Source organism: Cibotium barometz, chromosome 57 (genome assembly GCF_041138505.1).
Source record: "Cibotium barometz isolate CiBa-2024 chromosome 57, ASM4113850v1, whole genome shotgun sequence".
NCBI lineage: Eukaryota > Viridiplantae > Streptophyta > Polypodiopsida > Cyatheales > Cibotiaceae > Cibotium > Cibotium barometz.
This window is the reverse complement of record NC_141102.1, coordinates 20,646,923-20,660,139: the sequence shown is the minus strand read 5'-3', so window position 1 is coordinate 20,660,139 and position 13,217 is coordinate 20,646,923.

Genomic DNA, 13,217 nt, shown 5'->3' with positions numbered 1-13,217 from the left:
AAAAGGAGGTTTTCGAAAACAACAAACCTTCAAATGGACAACCAAAGAATCGAATTGTTAGATGCTACAACTATCATAAGGAAGGACACCTCACGCAAGATTTCCCTAACAAAAAGAAGAATTCCACTTCAACAGCTAGACTCAACGTCACTGAAGAAGAAAACGAAGATTCGTTCAAGCAAGAGGGTAACTCTGATCCCGACTATTCAGATTGAGGTAAGCTTTCAATTCATGCTTTATTGAAAATTCAAGGGAAAATAAAAGGAAAATCAATTTCTATATTGCATGATGATGGTATTTTGCATGATTTCATTTATGAGAAAGCATTGAAAGCACTTAACTTAGATGCATCATACTCTAGTTACAAAATAAAGGCTACATTTCAAGGTACTAAGTACATTTGCACTAGGGAAGTTGGAGATTTGGAATTACAAATGGGTTCACTGAAAAGAAAAGAGAACATTCCTAGTGGCACCTTTACAAAGCCTTGATGTCATCTTAGGTATGCCATGGAGATATGAGCATAACCCCCATATTGACTATGACACTCATAACATGTGCTTAATAAAAGATGACCAAGAAATTTGTCTTCAATGCCAAAACAAAGGTGAGATAGGCCAATTGACTCATACTCAAGCAAAAAGAGTTGTACGAAAAACGGAGAGGACATTTTTTATTTTAGTTAACCAGCTTACTATACCGAGGATGACTCCAAATCAAATATATCTCATGACCCTTACATCTCTAAATTCTCTAATTGCGTTATAGACAACTTACCACCTGGCTTACCCAAACCTCATCTAGAGAAGACCATAAGATAGAAATAATTCCTGGTAGTTCACCGCCATGTAAAGCTCCTTACAGAGTTCTCCATTTGGTGCTCGAGTTCTTCTCGTTAAAAAGAAGAATGGTACATATCGATTATGTATTGATTATCATACACTAAACAAAATTACTACATCAAGTCATAATAATGATATGATTTGGACAATAATTGACCATTTGAGTAAGCAAGCTTACAAGGTAAGAAGTAAGCAAGCTTACTTCTTACCTTATAAGAAAACTTTGAGTTCTCAACAAGCCATAAATATGTTTATCAAACAAATCTTTGTATGTCATGGCTTACCCAAAGTCATTGTTTCTGACAGAGATTCAAGATTTTGTAGTAATTTTTGGATCTCATTATTCTCCAACTTAGGCACTAAAGTAGATTTCTCATCAACAGCTTTCCATCCATAAACAAATGGACAAATTGAGGTTACTAACAACACTATCTTAGATCTATTTGCCCAACAACCTAACTCATGGGATAAGTACATTCATATTCTCCAATTTGCATACAATAATACTCCTCATTCAGCCTACTGGTAGAGCACCTTTTGAAATTGTATATGGAAAACCCTTGCCTATTTCGGCAAGTAGAATTTCTCACAAAATCGAAGCTACTGATCAATTCACCATTGATTTTACGACCATTCTGAATGAAGTTACACATTCAATTGCTCATGCTCAAGAAAAGTATGTTAAGCAAGCAAATCGTAAACGTAAAGCTATATCATTTGAACTTGGACTTCTGAAAATTGAAAAACGCCGACTTAAAAGTGTTGAAAAATTCCTAGGTGTTAAGCTTGCACCAAGATTTTATGGACCTTTTAAAGTGATCCACAAAATTAATGATGTTGCATACAAACTTGAATTAACTTCTCATTGGAACATTCACAATTCATTTCATGTGAGCTTACTAAAACCTTTCAAAGAAAAACTTCCTACTCATCCAATATATGAAGAACCACCTCTTATTCCAGGGAACTAAGAAATCTTACTCCTAGATACCATTATTGACCATCAAATTACACCAACTCGAACGACAAACCAATATAGCAAATATTTAATAACTTTAAAAAATCATCCTCGTCGTCTCGTGAAGATGTAAGATGGGTGCCTGAGAAATATTTTCGTGCCTTCCCTGAGATCCTCCATTCTTTTCAACAAACTAGCAATTGAGGGTAATTGCAAACTTAAGCAAGAGGGAATGTTATGGTTGGGAATATATTTTAAGCCCTCTTAAAAATATTATTCTACCCTGTTAGATAATTCAGGGATGCTTGGATTATCTTTGCATCATGCCAAATTATGTTAATATCATGGGTGATACCATTATGAATATTAATACGTTTGGTGGTTATTGACTTATGATTAGGGTCTCCAATGTTTGTTTCAGTTGGTTCGTATGTAGGGGTGATTCTGGAGTTACTTACGTGCGGCAAACATGTGTGTGATGATGGTTTGTATACTTATGAAATATTTATTTCACCAATTTATTGTTTGTTATTTTATAGGTGAAGAGGATTCCGAGGATTGAGGAGAAGTTGCACCAATTTATTATTTGGCACACCATTTTTGTAAACAAGCTTGTAAATACATGTGCTAGCTTGTGCACATTTTGATTTATTTTGTATAGTTTAACAAGCATTGACTTGATCCTTAATATTTGGTAAAGCGTGATATGCCTGAAACCCAAGCCTCAAATTATGGGAACTCTATTTTTGAAGATAAGAGAGTGTCGTGCAAGAAAAGCACCACTTTTTGTATTTTTGGAGGCTATGGCCTAATTTGGAATAAAATATCTCATAAATACTCATGTGTGGGGGACATAGGCCATACACATATGAAGGGGGATGATTGTACTCAATTTGGAGTCGCATCTTGTGAGCTAAGTATTTTCATTTGTTTTTGATTATTTTAGTCATGGTCATGTGATGTTTGATGAATTCTTGAATTTAAATCAAATTTTTCCAAATTATTTGATTTCTATTCTCCCTTGAAATCTAGATCCCGTTGACAGATAAAAAATAAAACTTTTAAAAGTTGTACTTTAAGAGATATGAAACTCTAACCAAATGTTTTTCAAGAGGTATAGTGTAAACAAAATAGGAGGTTTTTAGGAAAAAATATTATCGAAGTAAGCTTGAATGTCTAAGTACCAAACTAGTATTAAGAGGAATAGATAATTCCCATGTTGAAAGAGTAAGACTCTTACTATGACTTAAACTCTTGTACCCTTATTTAGGAACTCACTAGAAAAACATATGTGAATGTGTTTTCAAGTTACACTTGTAATCAAAGCATCATATTAAACAATAGATTGTAAAGTGAAGCTATGATATCTTGCATGTAAGTGAAAAGTATAGTTGTGCATGTCTTGAGGTACTAATCTACACATAGATATGCTTCTTTGAGTGGTAAAAGAGAGAGGTGCATTTAATAAGAATGTGAGTGGAGAAATAAGGCATACCATAGAGATCTCTCAAAATCTCATCTCTCTCTCTCCCTCTTTTATCTCTCTCTCTCTAAATATCAATTAAGTATTTTGAATTGTGAGTGAAGGATGGCTCCGATCACTCAAACATTGTAAGTTTTTGTCCTTCGTTGTTCCGCAGTTATGATTGTGTAGGTAAGCTTCTTTTCACTAGAGTTCATTTTAAGAAGGGAATACCTACTACCATTGCACCATTTAGAATCTCTATTATTTATCAATGTATCTCACAATGCCATGCCTCCCTACCAAGAGATACTATGTTTAAATCTACCCACCTACCACACTGTAAAGGTGATGGCAATGTTTAGTGATAGAAAGTTTGTGTAAAGGTGATGGCATTGTTTAGTGATGGAAAGTCCCTCTCTCACTTGCACTCTCACTCTCGCTCCTCAAATATGGCATGACATCATCTAATATTTTTTCCTCATGGTGGGTTTATACGTCTTTAGACCTAAATAGGCCCGTTTCTTCTATCAAGCGGCGGTACTATATTTAAATCTACCGAGCTCTCACAGTGTAAAGGGATGACATTGCAATTTCAGTAGATTGGATAGTCATGGAAAGTACCACGCTCACGCTCACGCTCACTCAAATACCTCATATACACCATGTAGTAATTTTGTCTCGTGGTGGGTTTTCATGTATTTGTACGTGAATAGGACCGTACCCTTGGCCAAGCGATAATTGCAAGCACCAACAATGTCAACTTGTGTTGGTAATACGATTGGACGTAGCACTGACACTTCATAGGCCCCCATAAATGAGCTTAAAATCCCACGTGGTTTGGCAACAACTAAGAAGAGGTACCGATCAAGCATCCGGCATCTTTGGTGTGGCAGACTTATGTGAAGAACCTTCACAATGCACCATCCCTTGTTTTCTATGGGTGCCTCGATAAGTCCTACTACCTTGAAGGGCTGCCTCTGGCAAAGGGAGGAGTCCTACTAGCAACATATCATGCTTGTGACTGAGTAGCTTAAAACAACACACACACACACTTTAAAGATTCTCTCTCGTGTTGTGTGAAGCTCAAGTATCTCAAAACATAATAATTATATACTGTCGTGTTGTGTGGCCTACTCCTTCCAGATCCTACCTTACTCTGATCACGTGCAGAGCTCCTGCGTCACGCACTTCACCGTCAAGTACCTGGACATAGGACAACACACCTTCCATTGGAACATGTTAAATGAGCTCAAAACTGCAACACCATTCCCAAACAAAAACTCTAGTGATGACTTAGAAGATTCACCTTGATAACATGTTTCCTCTCACGATGCTTTCCATGTGCATATTGCACATGAACTCTTGATGTTGGGGAGACACAATCATATAGCAAGTAATCATCATGTGAAACATATCGACGCACAAAAACACTTGTAGCAATGTAAGCTATATTTGAGCACGTATATAACAAAGCATTCTCAAACATGGTTTACATGGCCCTAGGTTCTTCAAAGCTCATATATACAACCTAGATATATCATGTAATTCAATTGAGGTGGTGGATAAGAGATCTCATGTGCAACATATCGAAGCACAAAAAAACTTATAGCAATGTAAACTGTAAATGAGCATGGATATAACAAAGCATACTCAAACGTGGTTTACATGGCCCAGGGTTCTTTAGAGCTCATATATACAACCTGGATAATATCGTGCAATTCAATTAAGGTGGATAAGAAATCTTATATACTTCCTCCTAGCACCTTGGCTCTCATTTGTTTTGCCTACCCTCAAAGGTGAGTTTTTTAAGTGGTTCGATATACCCATAGTGTTGATGAAAGAGTTTATTCCCCGTTTACCCTAGAATCTTTGACTGTTTTGAAGAGCACTACCCTTGTTTGTGCTCTTATCTTATCCATTTGTTTATGGATAGTAAAGGGAAGAATTATGGACAACAATTCTACAGGTTACTGCAAAGGCTCACATGGTTTCGTCTGCCCATTCTATCGTGAGGTGCTTCACCATCTTACCCAGACGTAACATAAGCCTATCTTTTGTAACACGATACTAGACTTTATGAAGCAACCTAACCATGAGGAGCTCAGTGTAAAATACACAAGCTTTATGTATCTAATTGCTTTTAAGGCTAGAGATAGTGGACCTCCATCAATTTTTAAGTAATCACCAGCCAAGTGTGAGCACTAGCAGTTTGTTTATAACTTATTTTTGACATTAAGAAATATGCATTTATTCCATTGCAAAAGAATACATGTTAGATCCCCCTCTTCTCTATTCTCTTGATTGGTTGTGTTTTATTGGATTCTTGCGTAGTTTGATGGTTGCTTTGCAAGAATATGATGGAGTGTAGGTTCCCCCTCTTATGAGCTTATCCACTTTTCCTTAAGAACCACCCTATAGGACGCCTTCTCCTTATCTCCATCTACCTTCACCCATAGCCATGGAAGTTTTCTCATTAAAGGAAATTTGGGCTCCAAATAGGACCTTTAAGGACTTTCTCTCTCTTCTTCGAATCTAAGAAAAGTGTAAAAATTATATTATTATATTGCATTTCTCTCTCTTCTTTTAGAATATAAATTCACTTTTTTCTATATTTTATAAAGAGATTCAATGAATATTTTATTCTAATGTGCTTAAATTCTATGTAACTTCAACCAATGTGAGTCAAAATTCATAAATGTAAAAATCTAGTACTCTATAAAGTAAGAAAATGAGTACTCGAATACTTGTGACATAAATAACTATGTAACTTTAAGTACAACACGTAATGCAAAGATGTCGATTGAAAAAAGTGGCATTTTATAAAACAACTCGAATATAACTTGAAGAAAACATAGTATTTTGAATTATATTTTTTCCAATGCATATAAACATGCTTAAGTTCTATTCTAATGAATTTTCATGAAGTTATAGTAGTTGTTCTTGGGCAAGTTTTCCTCATTCAATAGCCACTCTCCTAGCTGAGCCACCATTTGAATTTCCCTCCATTCAAATCTTCAATCTCTCAAGTAAGCCTCTAAGCTTTCACCTTAATCTCTAAAGAAAGCCTCTAACCTTTCACATGAATCTCCTCTTTCCTCACATACTATTTATGCATGGACAACAATGAAGAGAGATTTGTTTTTATGGTGCCATCAAGTGGAGCCAAAAAGTCATATTTGCCTTCCTTGATTTTCTATACCCAATTCCTCTACTAGGAAGTGTTGTTTCATCAAGAAGTGTTGCTACATTGCTCAATCGAGGTATGGATATGTTTATAGGGTATTAATTTTATGTTATTTAAAATACAGGTGTCTGAAATTAATTATAATGTTGTACTACACATAGTTTTACAAAGAAAGGAGCTAATTACAATTTTAGTATTGTTTTATGGTTTGTAAAACATAAGAAACAATTCTAAGAAGTAACTTACACATGTGGACCTAGATGATGAGTATGCTCCTCCTTATAAGAGAATAGAGGCTTCTAAGATCAACCTTTATATAATGCAATACGATATGGCATTAGGGAGAAAGCATGTTGATATATGGGTAAAAGGATCAATTTACCCACCTGATCCCTCAATCCAACAACCACCTAAATTTCCATGGATAGCAACTAATAGGATCTTCTAATGTAGAAGGCTCATTGGAATGAGGGGGATAAGGTTCCCCCCAGCCATGCTTAAGAAAGATAGTTTTATTTGCCACCTTAAAAGGGAGTCTTAGGCTGAAGGTTGAGCTCAAGAAGCCGCAAAAATTTAATGATACAGTCACCATAGCAAAGGAGAAAAATTCAAAGATACAAATATTGGGTCAAATTGGCATGGAGATAGGACACAAGATAGAGGTTAGAGTTGAGGAGAAACCCAAATTCCTGACTCGAGAGATTGTGCCAATTTTGAGTGAAAAGATACCTCAAGTGGTTGCTAGATTGTCTCAGGATGATCAATTATGAAAGGACATGCATGACATGGTGAGCATGATGAAGAATATGAGCATAAACATGGTTGGTGGTAGTGGTGGTACAGGAAGAGAAAGAGGTTATGGTAAAGGACCTTATATGGGATTAGGGGACTAGCCATTTGAGAGCCATCAGTGGAATGTAAGAAGAGGCAGAGGCATGTATGGTAGAAGAGGGATGGAACAATATCAATGTTATGATTATAAGGTTTTAGAAAAAATCCTCTACAACCAAGACACAAAGTTCAAACCTCCACAAAATTTCTTTTTGAAAGCTTTCAAATTGGTTGAATCTCATGCACTCATCTTCAGTCCCATCCACCATATGGCAGCTACTTCTTTACAAATTTGAATATGAGATACAAAAGGAATTGACCTTCCTTCAATGCTAGTATGTATTTCTAACTTCTTCTACATCCTCGTATGACTCACAAGTCTTACTGATTACCTCTCTTAGACATCTAACAAGATTGTGACCATTTACTCACCTTGTAGTGATTCTACTTTATTTTCACACATGTGTTCTCCATAATGTAATATGACACCCTTGAGAAAGTCACTACAAAGCAATTTCGGACATCTAATAAGACTGTGACTATCTAAACGCATTTTAGAGATTCTTCTTTATTTTCACATATGAGTTCTTCTTAATGTAATATGACACCGTCTCCTTGACACTCTTGAGAAAGTCACCTACAAAGCAATTTGGGACATCCAACAAGATTGTGATCATCTAATCGCCTTCTAGTGATTCTAGTTTATTTTCACATGCAAGTTCTCCATAATGCATTATGACACCATTTCTTTGACAGCCTTGAGAAAGTTGCTACAAAGCAATTTGGAACATCGAATAAGATTGTGACCATCTAATCGCCTTTTAGTGATTCTTCTTTATTTTCACACATAAGTTCTCCATAATGTAATATGACAACATTTCATTACATATCTCACTAGTAAAAGTGATTTCTTTGACATATCTTTAAAATTGTTGGGCAAAAAGTGCAAATGAGCAAATAAACTGACAACACCACTCTAGTTGAGTCCAATTTTTCCCTAAGGCTTTTGCTAGTGTTGTAGTGATTTGGAAACTTTACCAAATCACTGCAACATGATAGGGGTCGTCATGTCTGATTGCTGGACCCTTATCACGTTGTGGTGATTTTATTTTACTAGTCTTTTAGCAATATTATGTACCTAATACTTTTGCTACTATTGTAGTGATTTGGAAACTTTACAGTCTAATTCTCCCCTAATGCTTCCACACAAGTGTCATAGTGATTTGGAAACTTTGCCAAATTACTATGATGTGATAGGGATCATCATGTACAATTGTTTGACCCTTTTTGTACTATAGGTAGTCATTTGGAAAACTTTACTAAATCATTACAACGTGATAGGGGTCATCATGTGCAATTGTTGGACCTTATCACATTGTAGTAATTTTGAAACTTTGCTAAATCAGTACAACGCAATAGGGGTCTCCATGTCTAATTGCCAGACCCTTATCATGTTGTAGTGATTTTGTTTTCCTAGGGTTCTCTTCCTATCGGTCAAAACTCTTTCTCTCGCTAGAGAAAAAGGGCTCAAAATTATTGGACCCTTATCACATTGTGGTGATTTTGTTTTCCTAGTCTTTTGGCATTATTATACAGTTAATACTTCTGCTAGTATTGTAGTGATTTAAAAATTTCTGAGTCTAATTCTCCCCTAATGCTTTCGCCAATTGGGGCCTCCTCTGAGATAGTGATCTCTCAACATCTAACACATAGATTCCCAAGTTAGTATTCCTACTAAGTTAAGTTGGAATTCACTCTTGCATAGACCATGAAAAATCGAACACTTTTTCTGTTTATAGCTCGTCAATCCAAGCTACGGATCAAAAGTTATGGTCATTTCTTTGACAGCCTTGAAAACGTCATTACAAAGTGATTTGGGACATCCACAAAAAGATTTTTACCATCTACTCACCTTTTAGTGATTCTACTTTATTTTCACACATAAGTTCTCTATAATGTAATATGATACCATTTCTTTGATAGCCTTGACAAAGTTACTACAAAGCGACTTGGGACATCTGACAACATTGTGACCATGTAATTGCCTTGTACTAATTCTACAAGTTATTTTCACACATAAGTTTTCCATAATGTAATATGACAACGTTTCTTTGACACTCTTGAGAAAGTGACTATAAAGAAATTTGAGACATCTAACAAGATTGTGACCATCTAATCGCCTTGTAGTGATTCTAGTTTATTTTCACACATAATTTCTCCATAATGTGATTCTACTTTATTTTCACACATAAGTTCTCCATAATGTAATATGATATCATTTCATTCACATATCTCACTATAGTAAAAGTGATTTCTTTGACATATCTCTAGAATTATTAGGCAGAAAGTACAAATGAGCAAATGAGCTAACAACACTCTAGTTGAGTTCAATTCTCTCTTAATACTTCTGCCAGTGTTATAGTGATTAAGAAACTTTACCAAATCTACGATGCGATAGGGATATTCATGTTTCTTCCAGTATTGTAGTTATTTGGAAACTTTAACCTCTAAATCTAACCTAATGTTTTCACCAGTGTTGTAGTGATTTGAAAACTTTGCCAAATCACTACAACACTATAGGTTTTGTCATGTCCAATTGTTGGACCCTTATCGTGTTGTAGGTAGTGATTTGGCAAACTTTGCCAAATAATTGCAACACACTACGGGTCGTCATGTCCAATTGTTGGACCCTTATCACATTATAGTGATTTGGAAACTTTGACAAATCACTACAACGTAATAGGGGTCATCAGGTCCGATTGTTGGATCCTTATTGCATTGTAGTACTTTAGAAACTATACCAAATCACTACAATGTGATAGGGATAATCATGTACAATTGTTGGACCCTTATTGTGTTGTAGTGGTTTTGTTTTCCTAGGGCTGAGATTCCTATTGGTTCAAATGCTTTTTCTGTCTAGAGAAAAAAGGCCAAAATTTGAGTTCAAATTTTTCCTAATACTTCCATTAGTGTTGTAGTGATTTGAAAACTTTTCCAAATCATGTCCAATTCTTGGAACCTTAGTGCATTATACTGATTTTATTTTCCTGGTCTTTTGACAATATTGTGCACCTAATACATCTACCAATGTTGTAGTGATTTGGAAACTTTGGAGTCTAAATCTCCCATAATGCTTCCACCAGTGTTGTAGTAATTTGGAAACTTTTCCAAATCACTACAAAGTGATAGGTGTTATCATGTCCGATTGTTGGACCTTTATCATGTTGTTGTAGGTAGTGATTTGGAAAACTTTTCCAAATCACTACAACACAGTAGGGATCATCATGTCTAATTGTTGAACCCTTATTGCATTGTAGTGATTAAAAACTTTGCCAAATCACTAGAACATGATAGGGGACATCATGTCCAATTGTTGGACCTTTATCGCATTGTAGTGCTTTGGAAACTTTGCCAAATCACTACAATGCAATAGGGATACTCATGTCCAATTGTTGGACCCTTACTGCGCGTTTTAGTGATTTTGTTTTCCAAGGGCTCTCTTCTTGTTGATCCAAACTCTTTCTCTCTCTAGAGAAAAAGGCCAAAAATTGAGTCCAATTCTCCTCTAATGCTTCCATTTGTGTTGTATTATTTTGAAATCTTTGCCAAATCACTACAACACGATAGGGACCATCATGTCCAATTATTGGACCTCAGCTCATTGTAGTGATTTTGTTTTCCTAGTCTTTTATCAACATTATGCACCCAAAGATTCTACCAATATCGTAGTGATTGGAAACTTTGGAGTCTAATTCTCCCCTAATACTTCCACCAGAGTTGTAGTGATTTGGAAACTTTCCCAAATCACTACAATGTGATAATGTCCAATTGTTGGACCCTTTTCACATTGTAGTGACTTAGCAAACTTTTCCAAACGACTACAATGCTAAAAGGGTCATCATGTCCAATTGTTGGACCCTTATCAGATTGGCGATTTGGAAACTTTGCTAATTAACTACAACATGATAGGGGTCATCATATACAATTACTTAAATCTTACCGCATCGTACTGATTTTGTTTTCCTAGAGTTCTTTTCTTGTTGTTGGCTTGAGGGGTGCACTACTAAAAAAACCTATATATCACGTGCATTAAAGGGGTATTTTAAAAGCCCCATTACCTATATGAATATTTTATAAATAAAATAACCCCTTTTTCTTTATAAACTTACGGGTTTTTTTTCAAATCAATTAAAAATCCCTTCTCTAAATGTATTTTTGTAAATTTACCTTAAAATTTTAAATTAAAAAACCCTTTCATTTGAACTCATGTGCTATACTTACATATTTTTAGGTGAAACCCCCAGGTTGTTGGTCCAAAATCTTACTCTATAGAAAAAAGGCCCAAAATTTATTCTAGTTGTCCCCTAATGCTTTCGTCAGTGTTGTAGTGACTTAAAAACTTTTCCAAATCACTTAGGGGTTTTCATATCCAATTGTTGGACCCTCATCGCGTTATAGTGATTTTGTTTTCCTAGGTGGTTGCAAGATGAGGGTACTCACTTTCGTTCACTCTCTCTAAAATTGGGACATCGACGCAACTCGGGCAGAGTACCTCGATCGTGATATCGCCATCAATTAAAACACGGCATGTGCATCCCAAGCTTAAAGCACCATATCTCGAACGAGATACCAACTAACACCACGCCAGCAAGTCAGAGTTTCAAGTCACCATCCATGTCACCCAGTACATGTCACCGCCACCAATCGAGATATGCATGCCACTTCAGTCCACGTCAATGCCACGGTGGATCCCCCTGGACATCCCGCTCAGATGTAAATTCAGCATATTCAATGATGCCATTTTCACCGTCCACTCAAATGAGATAATGAAATATAATCTCGACCATTGAAAAATTTCGTTCGAGGTATAGAGATGTAATCTCATCTGTCCACATATCTCATTCGAGATACCAAGATGAAATTGAAGCCGTTCAAAAACCTCGAACGAGATACATCTACATAATCTGACCCTTCCATTCCTACACATTTGAAGATGCGATTCAAGTCATTTATATATCTCGATCGAGGTATGAAGTGAATCTCGACCGTCAAACATACCTCGATCGTGGTAATGACCCAAAATCTAAGCCGTTCATGTACCTCGAATGAGGTACTTAATTCAAATCGTAGTCGTCGATCCCTCACCAACTCTAAAATCAAATGCGTTTCTTGGCCGTTTGTCTCACTAACCCTAAAATCATGCATACATCTAGAGCGTACATCTTGCAAACCCTAAAACGCATGCCACCAAACCTTGATCGAGGTTATATAGAGGAAAGTTTTTTTTTCACCTCATTGTCACACATCATTTTCACTCTCTTTGCTCTCTTGATTTGGATTAGCAATTAGTGGGCTCATTAGCATTGTTTTATAGCTTCATTAGTGCTACTTAGCACTAAGCATTGGACCTTTCACATTGGCCTTTCACTTTGACCTGCCCATTTGTGTTAGGCTTAGGTCCTAGCATGGAGTCACGCGAGGAGGGCCACGAGGAGGGTCGCTCGTCTATTGTGGACCTCATCGCAGAGATAGGCTGCAAGTTAGTGGCTATCCATAGGAATACTAGACACACAGTCTACATGACATATCATGGCAGACGTACTTGGAGGCGATGCAATCGTCCCTTCATAGCCTTCATGATATTGTTTATGTAGATAAGTGGATAGCCCATCATCGCACTGCTCTTGTGTCACATATCCTGACATATCGTCAGGTCTATGATCTTGGTCAATTTAGGGATGGAGCCTACTTAGATCTTTTCCTTGGATAGTTGCGAGATGAGGCCTGGGGCGGGCAAGCCCCTTACTTTCGCGGTGTTTGTCCTTGTATGGCGGCACATATCTATACTCGATATGTTGCCGCATATGGGAGGATGCCGAACAACCGCCACATTCCCATATACTTCGCAAAGCAATTATATGCGGAGTTTGTCTTAGG